This window comes from Euprymna scolopes, chromosome 46 (genome assembly GCF_053919585.1).
Source record: "Euprymna scolopes isolate OS-2025 chromosome 46, ASM5391958v1, whole genome shotgun sequence".
NCBI classification, from domain to species: domain Eukaryota; kingdom Metazoa; phylum Mollusca; class Cephalopoda; order Sepiida; family Sepiolidae; genus Euprymna; species Euprymna scolopes.
The window spans coordinates 44,447,838-44,465,871 of NC_136527.1; the positions used below are offsets into that span (position 1 = coordinate 44,447,838).

Here is an 18,034-nt window from a genome sequence, read left to right on the forward strand (position 1 = left end):
CTATCACTGGAGGTGTCTCTGGTCAGATCCAGCATAAATAAGGCAGACTGTTTAACAAGGGTACCTCAAAGATGGCTTGATGCCATAAAAAGAACTGTTGAACCTACACAACCTCCCTGTGCTGTATCTATGATCCCTGATCAATCTAATCATATTAAGGAAATCCACCAACAAAGCGGGCATCCTGGAATCAAGCGGACCCTATATTTTGCTAAGTTGGTTGAACCAGGAGTGCAAAGAGCAGACGTCATGGAAGTGGTCAAAAACTGTGTGGAATGCCAGTCCATTGACCCGGCACCCGTTCGCTGGGAAAAGGGGAAGTTGGAAGTAAGGAGCCACTGGAGCCGGCTAGTGATAGACATTACTCACCACAATGGCAAGGATTTCCTGACTCTCATTGATTGCGGTCCGTCAAGTTTTGCCATATGGCATATGCTGCGTCGACAAGATACAGTCACTATTGTCCATCAACTAAACAATATTTTTCTTGAATATGGACCTCAAACAGAGATATTGCTTGACAATGGTGCTGCACTGCTGCATTTACTAGTGAGCAGTTTAGGAAGTTTACTGACAGCTGGGGAATACATCTGAGGTTTCGATGCGGCCATATACCTAGTGGAAATGGGATCATTAAACGGAATCATCAAACTGTCAAAACAATTGCAGCTAGATCAGGCTGACCAGTGTTTGAGGCAGTTTATTTGTACAATGTAAGCCCGAAAGATAATGTTGCGCCCTCTACAGCGCCGCCTGATACATTGCATAGGTATCACATCAGACTGAAGGGTATAGAGACGAACCCGCTACCTGAACTGGAAGTAGCTGGAGAGAGAGTGAGGAAAAGGGATGTTGTGTGGATCAAAAATCTGCGAGGCAAGTGCACGACAAGGTATGGAGTTGGGCAAGTCACTGAAATAATCAGCCCACAAGCGGTGCGGGTCGACGGCGTGCCCCGTCATGTTAAAGCAAACATCACTAGACAACATGAGCAAATCAGTGAGGCATCAGTCAGGATTGCAGCACCACCATCTGACAGTGACTCTGAGATTATTAGCCTCCTAGAACAGACAGAGACGCTCGACCCTCAGACCATAGATGAAAGCACAAGTCAAGATGAGGCGTGTGTCGTCCTTCCTCGAAGAAGCACCTGGTGAAGATGATTACCACCCCCTTGCCATCTCTGTGATCATGAGATCAGGGGGAGTGTGAGGAAAATGGCTTACCATACAAATGTCCTCGTGTCTGTCTGTCCTGTGAGTCACACGCGTCAAGAAAGAAAGAAAGAAAGAGTCCATTGTGGCGGCCATGACATTTTGTAGTGAACAAAGTCTCGCGGGATCATGTGTGTGTGCCTCATAAAAACAGATCACTTGTGGGTGGGAGAGGAAAGAGAAATCATTTGACGTTTGAGAAGCGGCAAAGTCAATTGAAAGAATTTGTGTCAGCAGTGATTTTTGCCTGTTGATTGACTGCAGATACAGCCCAGGTGATGAGGGTACGTGAAACCAGTCAAATCAGGGAACCCGTTTCCAAAAGAGAATGCCTATTCTGCGGTTACGCACACGTGGCAAAGCGCAACAGATGTCCAGCCTATGGCAAATTGTGCCATGCATGCAATGAGAAGGAACACTTTGAATCCAAGTGTTCCAACAAAGACAGAATGACGCGAAAACAGAGACAGAGCACATGAATGTATGAAAGCAAAACTAGGTCCCCCTTATCTTTATCCGCCCATTTTGCTCGTACCTAATATATAAACATAAATACACGGATATTTTTAAGTGAAAATAAATTTCGAAATCGAATAAATTAAAAGTAGTTTATTTAACAAAACAGTAGTGTTAAGTTCCACAAACATAGTTTTTAAAAATATAAACAAATTACAATAAATAATTATAAAAGTTGTTTTCTTTCTAAAATAGTTGTCTATTTTCCATGCATTATGTCCGTTTAACAGTTATCTCCCTTGGCCGGACATTTTTCATTAGAGTTTCCTCTGACTCGACACCGGCAGGTTGATCGGTGTCTTATTCCCTAATTGTTCTAGTCCCACATGTCGCTGTCTTTAATCTTCTGTTGTCCTTCGTCGTTTTGAGCAACTTCCGGTAAGAAGCATTATATATTTCCTTCTTAAAGACACTTTAAATACTCTTATCGTTATTTTTTTTTACTATTATTTCATCTTAATTGCGAACTTTGTTTATTTTCTTTACCCATTGTGTTGTTCATTTCCTTATGCTTTCAGCCTTTATAACTTCTTGTTTGTTTTTTTTAAATTTTATTTTGTTTCTTTCAGTTTATTTAACCAATATTTACTCAATATGCGTGCATTAATTAAAAAGATTAAAATATTTAAAAAATCGAACTTATTATATAATAACTTCCGGAAAAATATCCAGTAAATAAAATGGTGTTTAATTGGTCGTTATTTTTATTTGAAACTAAACATTTTATCGTGGATTATTTTTATTTTATTTTTTTTTTCATTTCATTTAACTTAATATGAAAATGGATAATAAACTTTAAAATATCAATTATTGAATGGATTTTATTATTTCCTTTTCTTTAAAAACTCAGTTTTACTTTTTATGGATACATGTGTCCAGTGACACCGATATGATGACTAAAATCACAAATTATTGTATTTTTAAATTAAAAATAACGCATGAATTTCTATTTGTTTTTTTATATAAAAATAAAACATCATAAATGTTAACAATTAAGCATATATTTTTTATATTTCAGGAACAGATAAGCAGTATTTATTCAATATTTTCACAAGAAAATAATATAAAAAAATATTTAATATGGTTTTAATGATAAAAATTATCACAAAAATTTTGCTTACATGGTTTAATGACCGTTTTTCTCTCAGAAAATATTCACATTCATTTCAAGTCACGTGTGACACTCTATTCATAAAAATCAGTAATCTTAAACTTCATGCTATTCTCATGAGATCCTCATTTAACTAAGCCTGCATAATGAACACTCGTTACAAGAAAACATTTATGTTCGAACGATTTGAATTAATATTCCTAACACGTAAATAAATGTTATTTCATCTTAATATAGTAATTTCGAGGTATGAAAGGTACTACTTTTGACTTCAAGAAATTCCCTAACCCTAACCCTAACCCTAACCCTAAAAATTGATAGATCCCGATTATGAATGGGTGAACACAGAGTCACACACATAGAAGTTAGTGACTGGTGAAAGACAAGCGCCCCGCCCCCCGCTAGGCCTAAAATAAAATGGATTTTCTTACACTCATTTCAAGCCACGTGTGTCTCTGTGACACTCTGTTCATAAAAATCAGTAATCTTAAACTTCATGCTATTCTCACTAGATCCTCATTTAGCTAAGCCTACACAATGAACACTCGTTAAAAGAAAACATTTATGTTCGAACGATTTGAATTAATATTCCTAACACGTAAATAAATGTTATTTCATCTTAATATAGTGATTTCGAGTTGTTTGTCAAGTGTTGTTATTCTATTAATCTGTAATCTCGTTAAATGTAGTTTTTCACATGTAATTTTCGGTCTTAAAAATTGATAGATCCTGATTATAAATGGGTAAACACAGAGTCACACATGTAGAAGTTAGTGATTCCACGGTCAGTTTTTACAACTTGGCACAACTTTCATGAGTTCTATAGGGTCAAAATTAAAAAAAATATTATACATTTTGTAAATTCATCTTCGTTTATTTTTAATCAGTTCATATGCGTGTTATGTTTGTACAGTGGTAACGTTGCCAGCTTTGAATGTTACAGTTTTGATTTTGGTTTCGATTCTAGCTGATGACACCCAAATACGTTTTTTATTACTTTTGACATCACGACTCTATAATCATATATGCAAAATCTGGACAAATTTAAAATATTATATTTAAGCATATTCAACGACTGGGCAAAACCGGGCACTCCCCTCCCCACTAGGTATAAATTAACATCAACTTTTTTACATTTTGGGGCTTACGTAAGACTTATCTGTGACGTGTTGTCTCTTGTTTTTATTTTGCAAAGCTAGATCTGTTACTAAAATCTCGCTTCGAGGGAAGGGGCTAATAAAACCATCTTTTTTTTTAATTCAATATCTTAAGACTTTACTAATTATCTTTGAAGCCATCATGAAAACAGTTTTCATTATAAACTTTTTTCGTGTGTATTTTTTCTAATATAGAGATTAACTTTCCAAACACACTGAAGAAATAATCGGAAATACATAAAAAATATGACAAGTCGGCTTTCTAAACTATGTTCACCTGTTATCAGTTTCCGGCTTTAAATTGCACATACCATGCAAAGAATTAGAGAAATAATAAAAATGAAACTTGTAACCTGTTCTCTCTCATGTAAATATTAAAATGTTAAATAAAATAATTCTAATTTTATCTGTGATATTCACCAAATAGATCGGCTCTATTTTGAAATTTTTTTTTCTTTAATTTTATTTTCTGCGAACTTGCTCTTCCGTTCCTCATCTTGAATCTTAAGTTGAGCTTGTAAAGTCAATCACATTTGAAAAATCGTTTCCTTTATAAAAGCAGATAAAGTTAATCGAAAGCAGATAATAAAACAAAAACGCAAGTATTACTACATGAAATTAGTATCGATTTTTGCACATTTGCAGAATATGTTAAAAATGTAAGGGAGATAACTACTTTTACAAAACGAATAATCCTAATGAAAATGTAGATTTATCGTTGAAAAGGTTTTGATGTCGATTGTTTTTGTTTTTAATATTGACTTAAGCATAAAAAAATTTTTTTCGTCGTTTACCAAAAGAAAAATTTTTTTTATAAATTTTATGTATTTTTAATTGTTCCACAAGTTTAAAGTAAAAAGTTTTATCTTTTGTTTTTTCATTTTTTTCAGCAGATTATTTTATAGTTTTTCAGGTGTGCTAAAAACGAATATATACTTCCAAAGTGACGCAGAAAATTATTTTTCATGATATGAGGAAATTACTTTTTTCAAAATGTGGGAATCAATAGAAAGTACCCCCAGCTCTGATCAGTCAAGAAACACGAAGCTAGGAGACCAACCTGTGCATCTGTACTCTTATTATCAGCAATAAATAACGTCCACTGAAAGTTTCCTTCATCTAAGCAGACCCTGTCCCAATCCTTTAAATACTTAGTAACAGTCATTCATATGCAAACACTTCCATCAGAAGCAGCAGCAGCAGTAGATATAAGCAAGAGTCAAATGTCATTGTTTTTGGTCCGATCACCAACCTCCTCAAGTCAGGTGAGTTTAACTTTTTTTTCTCACATTCTCTATATAAATTTAATGTAAAATAAGCACCTACTATCTGGCCACATTTTTTATTTGTTTTGTTGGCCTGCACATAAAAAAATGGTCACTACTGATAACATAAGAATTACATACAGATTATACTTTATTTTTGTTCTTAAAAATCCTTGTGTCTTTATTGAAAGAGGAAATTTTTTTCTCACATTTTCTATATAAATTTAATGTAAAATAAGAACCCACTTTCTGGCCACATGGTGATAATTTTTTTTAATTTGTTTTGTTGGCCTGCCTGAAAGCCGTTTTGGTTAATTTTTATTTATTTTTCACCTTGACAATCATCTTTAATATTAAAACTTCTTTAGGTTTTCGGATATGCTGAAAACGAATATCGCATTTTAATTTGCTGCAAACAAGTAAGTGTCTGGATATAAAAAAATGTAATTGTTTATTATCACTGCTGCCCAATTAAGTATGCACTTGCACATACAGAATTGGCCACCACCGATAACATAAGGAATTACATTGATTAATATTTGGAAAACTACTTGTTTGTGGTAAATATGTGTGCACTTGCACATACAAAAATAGTCACTACTGATAACATAAGGAACTACATGTGTTTTTATACAGATTATATTTTTTTTTGTTTTTTAAATATCCTTGTGTCTTTATTGAAAGAGGAAATCAGGAAAGAAAACGAAAAATATTTTTCGCCCAAAAACAAAGGCAAAAATTGACCCCTACCTTAGGTGGCCATAAAGTGGGTGCTCATTTACGTTTAATTCATATTTAAATGTGATCCTTCACTCTTTGAAAAAGTAAATTCTTAATATCACGAAAAACTATTTCTCTGCACCATTTTTTTTAGTACATATTCGTTTTCAGCACTCTCAAAAAAATTCATAAAAGTCGTCATTGTAAAGGATTGCAGGGGGGGGGGGTGGAAGATCATAGACATTAAACGAAGCAACAAACCTTAAAAAAATCATCATGATTCTTAAACAAACTACAAGATTACGTTTCTGAATTGTTTAGATGAGGAATGATTCTTTGTATTATTCAGATTATTAAGACTACTGTTCTCATCTTGAGTGTTATTTATTATGCAGACATTGTAAAAATAACATTTGATGAATATTTACTTACTGGATTGTGATCGTACACTTTAACTTTAATTCTGTTTTGAAAAGTGAAGACGACATAAAAATTAAACTATTTTGTATTTTGTGGGACATTAACTGTGATAGATGAAATGATTGGAATTATTATTAATGGGGTTTTCATAAGAAATGGTCTTTTATTTGATAAACTAGAAAGGGAGTTAACTTCTAGCAGTAATCTGCACAGCTTACACACCAAATATTCCAAGTCACTGGGATTTTGGTTTCGAATCTTACTGATCAGTTATAGAGATGAGAGTATGTAATGAAACTCTTGCACTCGAACTATGCATTTAAAAATAACTCGCACCTGCACATAATCTGATACCATCGCAGGAACAAATTTAGAAGGAAAGACATAAAATATGATTATTTTAGGTGAATACACAAGCATTTACTCCAGTGATTTCCAACAACACTCTTGACTATAAACACATCTTTTTCTCTTTTCCTTCCTGTTACAAGGCGGTCACCACTTATCAAGACCCAGAAGCCACTCAGGTATAAGGGTTATTGTAAGTACAGTACGTTAGTGTGGATCGGTTCATCAGGAATTTGTTTACGTTGGCCTTGAAGACATCCAAGTTGTAGTCAGGAGGGAAGCAGGCAGAGGGAACAGAGATCCACAGGCATGCACTTCTAAGAAAGAAGCTTTGTTCATGGAATCTACGTTTTGATTTAGGCATAGATAAAGAGTGGGGGAAGTTTTTGACAGTGGATTCAGCTAGACAGGTGTTTTTTGTGAAAGACTGGCGAGGGGGGGACCAGAGATTTGAGTTCAGACGAGCACCTGCCATGGAAATAACGATAAAACAAAGATAGGCTCGCAACGTCTCTTCTGTGGGAGAGAGGTTGCAGGGAAGAGAAAAGGGTATCCCCCACTAAGCCACAAAGTTTATTTTGTACTCTGTCAAGGCAGGATAGGCTGTTTTTAGCAGCTCCTGCCCAGATATGGCAGCAGTATTCCATCTTTGGACGTACTTGGCTTTTATATAGATAGAGAATTGCATCAGTAGTGAGATATCTTCTAGAGCGGTAGAAGGATCCCACCATCTTTCCAGCGACCTTGGCAACAGACTTGATGTACGTGTTCCATTTCAGATCAGGAGTAAAGGTCAAACACAGAAGCTTGTCAAAACATGGAGCCTTCCCAAGACGAGAGCCATCCATCACAATTGATGCCAGATGGGGATCAGAGCATTGATGATGTAAAGATAAAAGCTTGGTTTTAGATGCATTAAAAGTAACCAGCCACCTCTTCCTCCACTGTACCACGTGCGCAAGATAAGAGGAGAGAGAATCAGAGAGAACTTTGTCATTTACAGCCTTTGATGTGTTGCCATAGATATCTGATTGCTGTTTTCTCATCGTGTGCGGTCTTTTTTCTGCCTTGTTCTCTTCTCCTTCCCGTGACATCAGCATGTGCGCACTTGCTTTATTTGCATATGTGCTAAGATGGCGGCTGCTTATATTTTCACTGGTCAGCTATCCTACATCTGCTGCTGATTTTCTCACATGAGCACCATGCACATTATATTAGAAGAACATGTGTTTTTGGATAGCTGAATTATATATGCAGCATTTAAATAAAATCTGAGTATTATAACTCTAATTTCTTTCATAATTTATTTCAGCTGGTAAGTCCCTTCTGGAAAATTGTTTAATCCAGGTATTTTGAAAATTTAAAAAACAAGGCCGATAGCCATTAGTTGCGTGCTCTCGTGTAATGAATGAATGCATGAATGTAGGATTGACAAGAAATTCTTAAAGATAATTTGTTTAATCCAGAGATTTTTAAAGTTGTTTTAAAAAAATGAGATTATTTTAGTTTTTCAATAAGTGTGATTAATTATTAATTTTTCTTGGTGTTGGATTATATGTTTCATTGTTAATTCTTCTTGTTATTTATTACTACTGCTGTTACTCTCTCTTTGCTATTGTTATAGACTTTTATTTTTCTTCTAGTTAGGATTGAAGGAAGGCTTGTGTCCATGGAAATTAAGTAAAGAACCGTTATCTCCATCTTGTTATTTGTATGAACTTTTATTTTTCTTTCGACTATGAGTAAAAGAACCTGTGTATCTAACTTTTAGATCATGTGTTTGTTATGAAATTTGAATACGTTTCAAATGTTACCTATGATAATCATCCGGGAGGATGTAAACAAGTAAATTTATATCCTCGGCCTCATCTTGAGGTCAAAGAGGATAAACTCCTAGTGATTGTCACAAGGAGACATGCTTATTAGTTCTATTTGGATATAGGGCACCTTATTTTCATTGGTCGCTAAAAGGACATCATTTCTCAGAGTAGCATAAAAAAGCTTATCAATAACTGATATATATGAAAGATTGCAACTGACAAATCCCCTACAATCATATGAAACTAACAAAAATTTCTTCTCTTCTCTACCTGCATAGGTAAAAGGGCTTTGTCTATATATGAAGAACAAGAGAGAGAAAAGAATTGACACACACTGTGGGTTATTGTAGTCAGTTGTAGAGTGATATGATCACTGTTAAAATGGACCAATATTCTATGAGATATGTTATTGATATTCTTAGCTAGTATGGATTGAACAACACTTGTGCAATGTTGATTGCTGGCGAAGTGTAAACTTCTTTATCTTTTGCCTTTTTCTCTGGGCTATATATGTGACCTGCTTTTTGCAAGTGGGCTCATCTTCAATAGCTGCATGCGCCAAATAGTTAACCTTTCTAACACGACATTTTTTGCAAAAAAAAACTATTTACATATATTTTTTACATTCCCTCTCCGTCTCAACGCTCTCTACTGTCTCATCATTTAACTCTTCTTTTTGTCAAAATTCAACAAAACAATTATTGCAATACAAAACAAATATAACGAAACTGTCCAACAATCAGAATATTCAACACACGACATCCCTCCCAAATAAAGAATTTTTTTGAGTCATCCAGCCGTGACAGACGTGTTACAAATATTATCTCTAGTACTTTTCTTTTAATGATTTGGAATTCATTCCATTTGCACTTTTTTCCAAGGAACTCTGCCTTTTGGATGATTTTGGACCATTTGGAATTTACCCAGTGGATTGAAATTTTAAATTCGACTGTTTTGGATTTTACCATTTTTGGATTTTTACCCTTCACCAGACTATCCATTCATGTGAAATCTTTTTAGTATTTTTCTTTTGCCTCCTGTTCCCCTTACCTCACCCTTTTTTTAACCAAGTAAGATCTTTGACTTACTTGTAGTTTCATTAAATACTTTTATATGCAAAATCCGATCCTGTATATTGCTAATTCCTGCCCTCTGATGGGAAAGAGGGTATTTCTTTGAAACTCCGCGGATTAAGGACTATCCACTTATCTTGTGCTTCCTTTTTTAAAATTAAATATGTTTTTAACTCTTTTTCAAGATGTATTTTTACATATTTTATTAATCATTTGTTCATATATACATATATATATATATATATATATATATATATATATATATATATTCTTTTAAAAACAAAAACACAATTATAACACAAAATAACCACCAACAAACATTGTACAACATTTAAAATTGTCTGCTAGAATATGTGGTTAGAGTACTTGGTAAAATTCAGTTGTAAGTTACATACTCCTAAACGTTGAAGTTTCAATCATCAGTGGGATGGAAAATAGGATTTCAAATTATCTAATGGCACCCTTTGTTTAAAACATGAGAGTAGCATGCTCTTGTGTTGTTCCTGATGACTGGAACAATTGCCAAACAACAAACTCTTCCAAATTAAAAAAACTACTAAATCCCAGAAAATACTACAACGAAGTAGCCTTATTACATAACTCTACATACTAAAAATTGCTATGACCTCACACACATCCGTCAACACTACTACAAGGCAACAAACTTAAAAGCACTCTTCAAAAAAAGAAAGCCCCAAAACTTTTCTAAATTTCCTAAAAAGAGCAAATCTTTACCATAAAATATAAATGCCATAAAATAACAAACTATTCTAAAATATTACTCGAATATACCCAGCGAAAATCGACTTGGAAAATAATTTAAAACCGTATTAAATGACCCAAAGGATGTTGATAGACTTCAGAAGTATCAAAAAATTTAAAATAATATATACAGCATTAATTGACCGCAAAAAGGTCGATATGCTGGTTTAACAAACAAATAAACATCAGTATTTTATATAGATTTGTGCGTTCAAGAGAAAGATTCCAAGTTCAACAAAATACACCTGAATGAGATCGGAGGTAACATAGAAACGTTGATGAAAACAGTGTTCTGAAGAAGCAAAATTATATGATTAATCAATCTTCATCTCTAAAAATAAAGAATGTAAAAAAATTTAGTTAAATATTTGAAAATAGAAACAAATTATCAAACCAGTATTGATTAAAACTATACACATTTTGTTTTGAATTTCATTAATAATAAATTTATATTTATGAAAATTAACATAAAAAATTCAATTTCACGAAATGTAATGTATTTTTTCAAATTTATTTTATATTTCCAGAATTTGTGCGATGAAAATAACTTCATTAAAGCATCAGAAGGAAATTTCGTCATTGGAATTTATCACACTATCCATTGCATAAATTCTTTGTGGAATTAGATGCAAGCAAACATGGGAGACAAACCTCATTCTTGTGAAGTATGTGGGTATTCATTTGCATGGAAGTCACATTTGTTTTCTCATATGAAAACACATACGGGTGAAAAACCACATTCTTGTGAAGTATGTGGTTCTTCTTTTGCACAGAAGATAACTTTGTTGAATCATATGAAAACACATACAAGAGAGAAACCACATTCTTGTGAAATATGTGGTTTTTCTTTTGCACATAAGTCAACTTTGTTGTATCATATTAAAACACATACAGGAGAGAAACCATATCTTTGTGAAGTATGCGGTTCTTCATATGCACGGAAATCAAATTTGTTTAATCACATGAAAAAACATACAGGAGACAAACAACATTCTTGTAAAATATGTAGTTATTCATTTGCACAGAAGTCAAATTTGTTGAATCATATGAAAATACACACGGGAGAGAAACCACATTCATGTGAAGTATGTGGTTCTTCTTTTGCGGAGAAGTCAAGTTTGTTGAGTCATATGAAAACACATACAGGAGAGAAACCACATTCTTGTGAAGGATGTGGTTCTGCCTTTGCATGGAAGTCAAATTTGTTTCGTCATATGAAAAAACATACGGGAGAGAAACCACATTCATGTGAAGTATGTGGTTCTTCCTATGCATGGGAGTCAAGTTTATTAAGTCATGTAAAAATACATACTGGAGAGAAACCACACACTTGTGACGTATGTGGTTCTTCTTTTGCATGGAAGACAAATTTATTGACTCATATGAGAACACATACGGCAGAGAAACCACATGTTTGTGAAGTATGTGGCTCCTCTTTTGCACAGAGGTCACATTTGTTGAGTCATATGAAAACACATACAGGAGGCAAGCCACATTCATGTAAAATTTGTAGTTCTTCTTTTGCACAGAAGTCAAATTTGTTAAGTCATATGAAAACACATACGGAAGCCTTACATAGTGATATGGGACTAGAAGGAGAATGTGGCAACCCTAGTTGAAATAAGCATCCTGGATGATGCTGGCTCTAACAGAGGAGAGAGGGAGAAAATACCAAAATGCCAAGGACTTATGTACGACATGAAAAGTAACTTGAATCTTAAGAAGGTATCAATCATACCAGTCATTATAGAAGCAACCATGCTAATGAAAAAGAATTTCAAACCTATCTGGCGAATATACCCCATGAACCAAGTGCAAAAGAAATACAAATAATAGTACTTAAAAACGATCTCTTGGTTGGAGTAACTAAAATCATGGGAGAATGTTTGGCATTCGATAGAATGCCCCAACCCCAGGAAAATCAATAGAAAAGAGACAAACCACATTCTTTTGAAGTACCTGGTTTCTTTTTACAGAGGTCAGATTTATTTCATCATATGCTAACACATATGGGAAACAATATCTGATGATCTTCCATAATAAGATGAAGGATCTCAGCATGACAAGTGTAGTTTGTGCAACAGAGAAGTTAGTTTGAGCAATTTGACATTTGCTAGAGGATTGCTACTATACAATGAAATACAATGGATTGTGTAAATATATCCACATCATCTGTAAAATGTTGAATATTGAATGCTGTTGCAAGTCCTGGGAACAACAGTTGGACATATCAGACATATACACAATCGACTGTGACTCCTACGGCTATTAAAGCTGACATGATAAAACGAGACAAGAAGGAGAAAGAATCAACCTTAGAAGTTAATTTTGCCAATATTATTTGGTTAAACAGAGTGAGAAAAAATATAACCACATATAGCTTAAAAAATATAACCACATATAGCTTCTGGGCTTGACTTTTACTCCTGATCTTAAATGGAACACGTACATCAAATCAAGGCCGCCGGAAAAATGGTGGGATCTTTCTATTGATCCGGTAGATATCTCACTGCTGATGCTATTCTCTATCTATATAAGAGCCAGGTACGTCCAAGGATGGAATACTGTTGCCACATCTGGGCAGGAGCTGCTAGAAAGGACTTGACCTGCTTTGATAGAGTTCAAAATAGACTTCGTAGCCTCGTAGGAGATGTCCTTTTCTCTTCCTTGCAACCTCTATCTCACAGAAGAGATGTTGCGAGTCTGTCTCTGATGTATCGTTATTTTCATGGAAAGTGGTCGACTGAGCTTCAATCTATGGTCCCCCCTCGCCAAACTTTCACAAGAAACACTCGTCTAGTTGTAAACACTATCAATAATTCCCCCCCACTCTTTATCTGTGCCTAAACCTAAACCTAGATTCCATGAACAAAGCTTCTTTCTTAGAACTGCACGCCTGTGGAATTGTCTTCCGTTTTCCTGCTTTCCGGCTGACTACAATATGGTTGTCTTCAAGTCTAACGTAAATAAGTTCTTGATGAGCCGTTCCATATAAGTTATCAAATTTACCAAATTTTCATTACTAATGATTACTATATTGTCCAATTTCTACTGTACACTCTTTACCCCTTATCCTTGAGTGGTCTCTTGGCCTTGATAATGTGGTGATGCCTATGTAAAAAAATACCAGGGTTTTATGTACGACAGAAAATAAACTGTAATCTTTAGAAAATCTATATTCCAGTAATTATGGGAGGAACTTAAATCAGACAAAAGAATTTTAAAAATTACCTGGTAAATATACCTGATGAACCAAGTGCAAGAGAGATTTGTATAAAAGGAACATTTGTTGTGTCATATGCAAAAATATATTGAATACAAAAGAACTTTAATAGAACATGCAAATATCTATGTATCTCAAGTGTGAGCCCCAGGTAAGGAGCCCTTTGATTTCTGAGTCTTTCGACTTATCAGATTAATTCGACACTGTTTTAAAAACTTCCAATTCCAAAAGTCAACATTCTGTTATGAAAACTGTAAACTCCAAAAGTTACACTTTGTTTTCAAAATGTCCAAATCCACAAGACACCCTGTTGTTAAAATTATTAACTCCACAAGTCGACATTTTGTTGTCAAAACTATTACATCCACAAGCAGACATTCTGTTGTAAAAACTATTAACTCCAAAACGTGTCATTATGTTTTCAAATCGTTCAACTTCAAAACTCAACACTTTTCAAGTTCACTTGTACATGCCTACATACGTAACACATTTCTTTTAACTCGTCCTCTATTCTGTACATGTCTTTTCTTTTAGTTCACCTGTTTCTTTAGCATAGAAATGGCGACATTCTGCATCGCTGCCATGACCGTTATCCATAAAACCTATTGGGTGTAAAGATTTTGGGCTTTCTTTCTATGTTTTGTTACATAACCGACCCTTTGAAGCATGAACATATGCTAAGTAAGTTTCGATTTTCAATACAAAGTAAAATAAGAAAAATTAAAAAGCCATATTTTTGTAATTTATGTGGCTTTTTTCTCAGGAGAGAAAATATATGATCGTTTGATTTAGTTAATTATTTTCTTTACATAAACAATTTTTTTATTCTTATGTAAATCTTTAAAATGAAAGAACATACAACATTTATGCCGAGGTCACGTCTTAACAGTTTTTATGAAATCAGCTTTAGACAAACATGTGAACAACCATATTTTCTATTTTTTGTTACACAATTGACCCTTTGAATTTTCCCTACAAAGTAAAATAAGAAAAACTGAAAATATTGTTTATAATGTAGCTCTTTTGTTTATATGAAATCAGCTTTAGACAAACATATGAACACACAATTGTATTGTTTTGAGATTTTGTGAATATCTGGCATCTGGTAGTATGTTCCATTCACAAATAATAAAATTTGAAAAAGTTAAACCATATTTTGGTATTCTTGTTATATGTGTGTGTGTTTGTATTCTTGTGATATAATAATTTACTTTTAAAAGAAAGTTTTTATTCTCGTGTAAATCTTTAAAACCACCCAAAAGAACATATAATATAAATTATTTTTTACTTTTAAAAATTTAAATATTTTATATCAAGTATAAATAAATATCTACTTAAGGTTTTAGCCTTTTATTATTGCTGTTTTCATGTATATGTTTCTGGTGCATGATTTCTTAAATCCGAGGAACGTTCAATAAATAATGACCTTGACCCACTTCCGTTTGTTTGATCCAGTAGAAATGTTGCATATGCAATGATTTATATCTCTATGAGTTATGTGGCAAATTACAACTCTAAACTAATTGTGGTTCCTGATTCACAAATCTTTGAAATTAGTTAAGTAAAAAATGGAGCCTCTCAAGTGTCATGCAGTGATCAGTTGTCTTATTTAAAATCACGCACACCATGAGAAACTCGTGATGAAATTAGAAATGATATCACATCATATTATTCTTGTAAAACGTTATTGTGAATTCCAATGTCATGAAATCTGTAGCAGCAACAGCACCTGGACTTGGTTGCCCTCCATCTGTCATTGATGAGTTTACTCTCAACCATAGTGAGGCTACCTTTTTTGATCCCCCTGCAAAATATCACACTGATGCAAAACACACATCGTTCGAGATCAGAAGCGCAGACATCTATGAAATCCTCTGCCATGCACTTACTCTGCATCACCTTGCACCATCCGATTTTCACATTTTGAAGACAGAAAATTGTTTTTGAAAGGGAAGCGTTTTCCAGATTATGCAGCTTGATTTCTAAATATTTGCATCTTCTAAAAATGCTATCTCCAGAGATGCATTAAACGATGCAAGCAATGTGTAACTCTGTGAGTATCTTATCTAGAAAAACAAACTAATAACTGTGGCAATTTTTGTTATACTTATATTAGAAATTAGATTGTGGCATTATCATTTACTGTTGCAGCATCAGGATATCGATAAAAAATCAACAATTATAAACTGATTAGCCATATACAGCTTCGGTATAGATCGTAAGTTGTGTAGCAGTTATAGCTTGTGGGATTGGTTTATATTTATGTGAATGAATCTTTCTACTTAGAATTATTGATCGATTATTATTGGATTAAAATATTTGTATGGGTGTACTTCTACTTAATTACTTGCAACTTCTCTCATGTCTAAATTATTTAAACGTGCCCACCCAAGTCACCAGCGATATAACATTTGGTGTTGAATCATTTCTTAAACTCTTTTGTTAAAGTAGCGAAAACATGAAATAAAATTAACAAAATGTTAGACATTTTCATTATTTTAACTAAAGTTAACAAAATTGTGTGGGATTGTTTTATATTTATGCAAACGAATTTTTTTACTTGGAATAATTTATCGATTATTATTGGATGAAAATATTTTGTGTGGCATGTATTTCAACTGAACTGCTTACACACTTTTCTCTTTTCGTCGAAATCAATTGGTTTGAAAACATTAACAAAACTGCTTGTGTAACCACGCCCATCCAAGTCATCAGCGATATAACATTTGGTGTTCAATCATTTCTTAACCTCTTTCAGTTGTTCGAGGAACGAAAACGTGAAATAAAGTTAACAAAATGTTAGAATATACATTTACCTTTATTTAACTTTGGATTAAAAAAGTTTTATTCTGTATTTTTAAAAATCTTTTCATGTACATACGCAATTTTTAAAATCTTTTCATGTACATACGCAATTTTAAAAATCTTTTCATATACATACGCAATTTTAAAAATCTTTTCATGTACATGCGCAATTTTAAAATCTTTTCATGTACATACGCAATTTTAAAAATCTTTTCATGTACATACGCAATTTTAAAAATCTTTTCATGTACATACGCAATTTTAAAATCTTTTCATGTACATATGCAATTTTAAAAATCTTTTCATATACATACGCAATTTTAAAAATCTTTTCATGTACATACGCAATTTTAAAAATCTTTTCATATACATACGCAATTTTTAAAATCTTTTCATATACATACGCAATTTTAAAAATCTTTTCATGTACATACGCAATTTTAAAAATCTTTTCATATACATACGCAATTTTAAAAATCTTTTCATATACATACGCAATTTTAAAAACCTTTTCATATACATACACAATTTTAAAAATCTTTTCATGTACATACGCAATTTTAAAAATCTTTTCATGTACATACGCAATTTTAAAAATCTTTTCATATACATACGCAATTTTAAAAATCTTTTCATATACATACGCAATTTTAAAAACCTTTTCATATACATACGCAATTTAAAAATCTTTTCATGTACATACGCAACTTTAAAAATCTTTTCATGTACATACGCAATTTTAAAAATCTTTTCATGTACATACGCAATTTTAAAAATCTTATCATGCACATACACAATTTTAAAAATCTTTTCATGTACATACACAATTTTAAAAATCTTTTCATGTACATACGCAACTTTAAAAATCTTATCATGTACATACACAATTTTAAAAATCTTTTCATGTACATGCGCAATTTTAAAATCTTTTCATGTACATACGCAATTTTAAAAATCTTTTCATGTCCATACGCAATTTTAAAAATCTTTTCATGTACATACGCAATTTTAAAATCTTTTCATGTACATATGCAATTTTAAAAATCTTTTCATATACATACGCAATTTTAAAAATCTGTTCATGTACATACGCAATTTTAAAAATCTTTTCATATACATACGCAATTTTTAAAATCTTTTCATATACATACGCAATTTTAAAAATCTTTTCATGTACATACGCAATTTTAAAAATCTTTTCATATACATACGCAATTTTAAAAATCTTTTCATATACATGCGCAATTTTAAAAACCTTTTCATATACATACACAATTTTAAAAATCTTTTCATGTACATACGCAATTTTAAAAATCTTTTCATGTACATACGCAATTTTAAAAATCTTTTCATATACATACGCAATTTTAAAAATCTTTTCATATACATACGCAATTTTAAAAACCTTTTCATATACATACGCAATTTAAAAATCTTTTCATGTACATACGCAACTTTAAAAATCTTTTCATGTACATACGCAATTTTAAAAATCTTTTCATGTACATACGCAATTTTAAAAATCTTATCATGCACATACACAATTTTAAAAATCTTTTCATGTACATACACAATTTTAAAAATCTTTTCATGTACATAC

The 18,034-nt window shown here is 32.7% G+C and overlaps 1 long non-coding RNA gene across 2 annotated transcripts; it reads left to right on the forward strand.

Moving 5' to 3' along the window:
• The first annotated feature begins 1,884 nt into the window (after positions 1 to 1,884).
• Positions 1,885 to 14,873, forward strand: LOC145270649 (uncharacterized). 2 transcript variants are annotated; one of them, XR_013865490.1, is made up of 3 exons: positions 1,885 to 2,108; positions 4,889 to 5,263; positions 10,934 to 14,873. It is a non-coding gene; the product is annotated as an uncharacterized LOC145270649 (long non-coding RNA). The 2 variants fall into 2 exon arrangements; XR_013865491.1 differs by having other exon boundaries at positions 4,892 to 5,263.
• The last annotated feature ends 3,161 nt before the right edge of the window (positions 14,874 to 18,034 follow it).